This window comes from Limulus polyphemus, unplaced genomic scaffold (genome assembly GCF_000517525.1).
Source record: "Limulus polyphemus unplaced genomic scaffold, Limulus_polyphemus-2.1.2 Scaffold216, whole genome shotgun sequence".
NCBI classification, from domain to species: Eukaryota; Metazoa; Arthropoda; class Merostomata; order Xiphosura; family Limulidae; genus Limulus; species Limulus polyphemus.
In genome coordinates this window covers 77,823-83,833 of record NW_013665826.1, presented here as the reverse complement: position 1 = coordinate 83,833, position 6,011 = coordinate 77,823, and the positions used below count along the sequence as shown (strand labels likewise).

Sequence of the window (6,011 nt, the reverse complement as noted above, 5' to 3'; positions counted from 1 at the left end):
AGAGTATCTGATGAGCACCTAATCCTGAAATACACGGCTCAACTTTAAAGGTGATATACTGTAGAGTATCTGATGAGCACCTAATCCTGAAATACACGGCTCAACTTTAAAGGTGATATACTGTAGAGTATCTGATGAGCACCTAATCCTGAAATACACGGCTCAACTTAAAGGTGGTATACTGTAGAGTATCTGATGAGCAGCTAATCCTGAAATACACACCAGATTGTTTATTAACGTAAATGAAACAACCAGGACGAACAAGCCTCTCCGTTACATATTTGAACAAACGAATCGAACTAGCTGAAGAACTGTAGAACAAAAAACAAAAACTTATGGTAACTAAATTTAAGCTATATGTAGGTTATAAAGAAAAAGAAAAAATATAATACTTTGACAACAAAATTTTAGACAGAGACAAAAATCTATAGATCTCTCTCCCCATTAAGTATTAGATTCCTTACTCAGAGGCGGCAACTATAATTGGTTTGGTTGTTGTTCAGTGTTAAACTATAATTGGTATAACCTGATTTTTGACATTGTAAGCCTGCAGACTTGACCGCTGAACCATTAGGGGGCGACAATTATAAAGAATAGCGGTTGCCGTGAGACGTAAATCCACCCACTCAGAAACAGGGCAAAATGTAATTTTCAACCTGAACGGTGGCAACGTATGGGTTATATAGCCAGGTCAGAGTTCCTCAGGATTTAGGTATAGCCGGCTCTAATTTTGAACTGCTGACCAGAGTGAGGGCAACAAGACAGCAGCATCCGCCATCACAGGTGCTTTTCTGATCAGGAATCAAATAACTGGATTGACAGTCACTTTTATAACGCGCCCTCAGCTGAAAGTGCAATTGCATCACATCTTAAACACTGGACCCTAACCACTTGGCTACGACTGGCCACAGCTAACAAAGTTTCATGTTTACATATTTCCACAAAACCATCAACAAGACACGTCTGAGTGAACTGGTTTTCGAAATTCGTTTAAGGTATGGCATTTAATCTCTTGTACACCTTTCCTAATCTTTATTTAGCAAATGTGTTTAAAACCAATTATGTTAAATATTAAAATACGTAATAGAAGATTAAGTGAACTAAAGAAGCCGTTGAAAATAAATAAAAATATCTCAAGTAAAAGCACATACACCCACAAGTGTGAACATATCGCTTGCGCGTAAGCGCGTGTATTTACGTGAACTGCACCCAAATCAGTGTGTCTATCCCACCTTTCCACTAAATAAGCCACTTTGGATATCTCGAAGACTAAAGGCCGTCAACGTGGCAACTCACGAATTTTTACCACCACAAATCCATAAAAAAGTCAGTTTTAACTTTCCAGCTAACATAAACATTACGTTTTCTAATCATACGCTCTATTTCATTTGAAATTGACATTTCATGCCACGTGATGAACGCCAGGTTATGTATTCTTTTGGCAATTGCATCGTGACACACCTGGCCATGACAAATCTGGAGAAATATTACTGATCACGAACACGGACAGAGTAAACCGTGTTTATTGTTAGCTATTTTCTGTTGAATCCGCTGATTATTATGTTCCTTTCTTTGAGTATACTTTCAAAAACAACAATCTGCAAATATATTACTAACAATCAACTGAAAACACGTGATTCTATTTGTTTTATATCAGTTGGTTTAACTATTTTCTTTCTAAGGTAGACTTCTAGCATGATTAACTGATGGTTAAGTTTTGAACGGCAAGTGGGGAAGGTTCAGTAAAACATATTTGTTTTCATTATACCTTCTGTAATGTTCTTTGCTAGCACTAATTTCACGTTTCCTATTCGATATCCTGGCGCTTTCTATCCTTTCCAGTATTTTTATTTGCTAGTCACAATAAGGTAATTTAAAGTTTACCCATTATTCTCTACTGACAGTTTACAATAGTATCTCCACCGGCTCAGCTTCTGTAACTTGTTACATAATCAGTTTTATTAGATACAACTTTCGCCCAACCACTCTATCTTACATTCCGCTCTAAATCACACCCTATTTTACCTCACACTACACTCTTCCTAACACTCCGTCTTACCTCACACTACACTCTTCCTAACACTCCGTCTTACCTCACACTGCACTATTCCTAACACTCCGTCCTACCTCACACTACACTATTCCTAACACTTTGTCCTACCTCACACTACACTCTTCCTAACACTCCGTCCTACCTCACACTACACTATTCCTAACACTCCGTCTTACCTCACACTACACTATTTCTAACACTCCGTCCTACCTCACACTACACTCTTCCTAACACTCCGTCCTACCTCACACTGCACTCTTCCTGACACTATGTCCTACCTCACACTACACTCTTCCTAACACTCCGTCCTACCTCACACTACACTCTTCCTAACACTCCGTCCTACCTCACACTACACTCTTCCTGACACTATGTCCTACCTCACACTACACTCTTCCTGACACTATGTCTTACCACACACTACACTCTTCTTCATACTCTAAGATAATTTTTGGTCCGTTATTTTTTACACTATTGTTCTCCATTGGCCACTACATATAATCGTTGAAATGTCTTCTACAAATAAGTGTTTTGTATCAGTTATGTACATCTCCACTTACACAGTGTTTTGTATCAGTTATGTACATCTCCACTTACACAGTGTTTTGTATCAGTTATGTACCATCTCCACTTACACAGTGTTTTGTATCAGTTATGTACCATCTCCACTTACACAGTGTTTTGTATCAGTTATGTATTATCTGTACTTTAACGTCCTAAACTGGTGTGGATAAAATTTGATGATGGTACTTCGTATCGGCATTAATGTATCAGGACGCCTTATCTGTGTAAGATATACAATTTTTGATGGCCAACGTGGCAAATAAAGATTCCAAATTTCTGTTCTACTGGATAACTTAGACCAGTGTTTTCACTGGATACTTAGACCAGGCCTCGACAAATATTTTCAGATCTAGGAGACAGCCCCAAAACTCAGGAGCCAGGTGTGCCTCACCTAACTTCACTACTGTTTGTACCGGTAAATGGGGCTACACTAGTGCCTGGATTATCGCAGTTTTTTCTTTTCCTAATATTTTCTCAAAATAATTGTGGCATTACAATTCTAGACAATGATTTACATGTTTTAGAGAAATTAATTTTGTTTGCAAAAGTTGAGGTGTGCATGATATCCGAGGTTTTTGCGTGTAGGATCTGGTGTGCGTTCAAATCGTAAGTCGCCCAATTCAAGCCTAGCCTTGCCTCTTTTCTTTTTAGCTGTTGATACAGGAATACAAAATATTTGTAGCTTGGTTAACTTTAGTTGAATATTGATTGAAAACATAGTATACAAAAACACACAAAATACACATTAAGATTTCTTAAAGAGTTCACTCAACTTCAATTGTCGTCCACTGTTCTATGCTGCACGGCGGGCGCCCTTTAACCACATATGCATGTTCAGGTTGTTTTGGGGTGTCGCCCAGTTACACATTGTCTTCTTCCCTAGAGATAATTGGTATCTTCAGTTTGTCTTAACAAAGGATTTTTCGTAATAATTCCCAAGCATAGATTTGTGCTAATGTTTGACTTATTTTTCACAGGAGTGTCCCCGATTTTCCTATTCGGATCCTACATAGCTTGACAGACTTTTATATAGCAAAAAATGTGCCAACATTTAGGAGCTATTTACGCCTATGATAGCGATTGAATTTAACTAAAATTTGAACAAGCAATTAAAGAGGAAGTATTTTAGGAGAACAAGTGGGATTGGACTTTTGAAACTCATGAAATTCAGAGAAATCGAGAGTAACAGACTGACTGACCGCCCGACACTTGGCTTTGATGATTATGATTCTGGCGACTTTTGTCATTTTTCATGATAATGCGATTACACGACAGTAAAAATATTATAATTTAAAACAAGGAGCTTAAATATAATGAACATTTTTATTTAGATTAAACAATGGGCTAACTAGTGAGATACACTAGTGCCTCAATTATCCGCTGTTTCTGTTATCAGTGATTTTTCTGCTTTCCCCGCACCAGCGCGGATGATCGAGGCACCAGTGTATATTTATTTACTTTCACGGCAACGAGTGCATGCTAACGATCACATGATATCAACAACCACTTGATAGTATTGCCGGAACTAACTGCCTTTGGTCCCGTATGAGTCTAAACACGCGCACTGGTTGAATTGAGAGAAAGAAGAAAAAAAACTAGTAACGTGTTGTTCCACCGCAGCGCTTCATTCTTGAGAAAACATGAAGAAATGCTGAATAAAGAGTCCAAACTGTTATAAATTCGAATTTGATTTAGCACAGCCCTACGCACGAATAAAATGGGAGAAAAATACTAGACGCTACGATGAAATTTTTAGTCGCCATGGCGACCTGGCGTCTGGGATTTGTCGAGGCCTGAGCCTTAGACCAATGTCTTTCAATTGTAAAACCAAGATAATAAAACTTCATTTTAAAGAAACACGTATAATTTTTTTCCAACTTTCGTTTTTAAGACACGTGATTTTGTTCCTAACAAAGAAATATCACCAAAGATGGAACCTACCTTATCAATAAAACATTTCTTTAACCACGTAGACGTGTTTGTTTGTTTGAAGTTAAGCACAAAGCAACACTATGGGCAGATAGCCCACCATGGGTATCGAAACCTGGATTCTATCGTTGTAAGTCCGCAGACATACAGCTGTGTCACTGGGGAGTGAACGTGTTAGTGGGACACAAATCGAGATGCCAAGAAACTCAAAGACACATCCTCGTGATATTTCTACACTTAAGTGAAGATTCACCCTATGGACTAACGGGTGTTTTAAATTTCTGCTGAATAAGAAATAGTGGAGAAATACTTGATCTGACGCAACAGTTCGAGTGTTTCCACATGATCCGCCATCCGTGAAGAATATCCAGCGGTCCCGAGCGTTAGAAACAGATGGCAAGACGTCTATTCTCGCTCCCTGACCACGTGAAGCAATCATTCTTGAAACGAACATGAACGTGGACTGAATTATCTGTTTGTTTGTGTGCAGTGGGATTTGAGAGCTCGATTTTTAATCCCGGGTTTGCCTACACAAGGCTTATATTTGCAGCACATTTCATAAATATTTTCCCATGCTATATATGCCGTTTTGTTTAAAAATACAATAAAATGACTGTTTACGTCATTCTGTGTGTATTTAACTTAAAAAAAAAAAACAGATATATCCTAAAGGCTAATTGTATAAAAACAATTTGGTGTAGTGCTATGACAATTTTGGAGTGGGCGAGGCATGGTTTAGTGGTTAGCTTAATGGATTATAGATCCGAGGGTAGGGTGACCAGATGTCTCGTTTTTTTGATCGTTTGTCTCAGTGTACCGAGAAAACTTTTCGAGACGCATAACACTTCCCGGTTTTATGATAAAGACGTCAAACTGTCAGTCACATCGAATCACGAATGTAATAGGCCTACTTGACATGCTTATGGTTGTAATACGTAATCTCCTGTTGCCAAACTCTCTCGAAAGTTCCGTCTGTGCGTTGTGAGAAACCTAGGCCTGAATGTGGAGGCAGTTAAGGTAGTTTCCATCGTCAAAACACGCTTTACACATTCATGTACTAAATTTTGTGACTATTTAATAATAATAATAAATAACAGAACTTCTACATTCGATATATACTTCTCAAAAATATGCTTAAACAGTTTCAAGGTAATGCTAAAACCTGAAAGTAGTATGTCTGAAAACGTTATGGATTCTTAAACAAATCCACGTGTGAAGTAACCTATTTTAAGATGAATTGGAGTGAATAAAGATTTCTTGGATGTATAATTTGTCTGTTTTTGCTCATTTGTTTTCTGTCTATCATAAAAAAGTAATTGAAATTATTTCACAAATAATGCTAATGCTAATATTGTTACATCTCCTTTCGTTAGTTAATTTTCCGTTAAATTCGTTCCGACGAAACTTTAGCGACACAAGTCCTTTCTTAAATATAACTGGTTTATTCTTTCCGAGTACAACTTTG

At 37.7% G+C, this 6,011-nt stretch overlaps 1 protein-coding gene across 8 annotated transcripts in view; it reads right to left on the bottom strand.

The window, feature by feature from the left end:
* The window catches only part of LOC106478485 (homeobox protein cut-like), a 153,296-nt gene that overhangs the window by 80,543 nt on the left and 66,742 nt on the right, over positions 1–6,011 (bottom strand). The gene's annotated exons all lie outside the window — the stretch shown is intronic.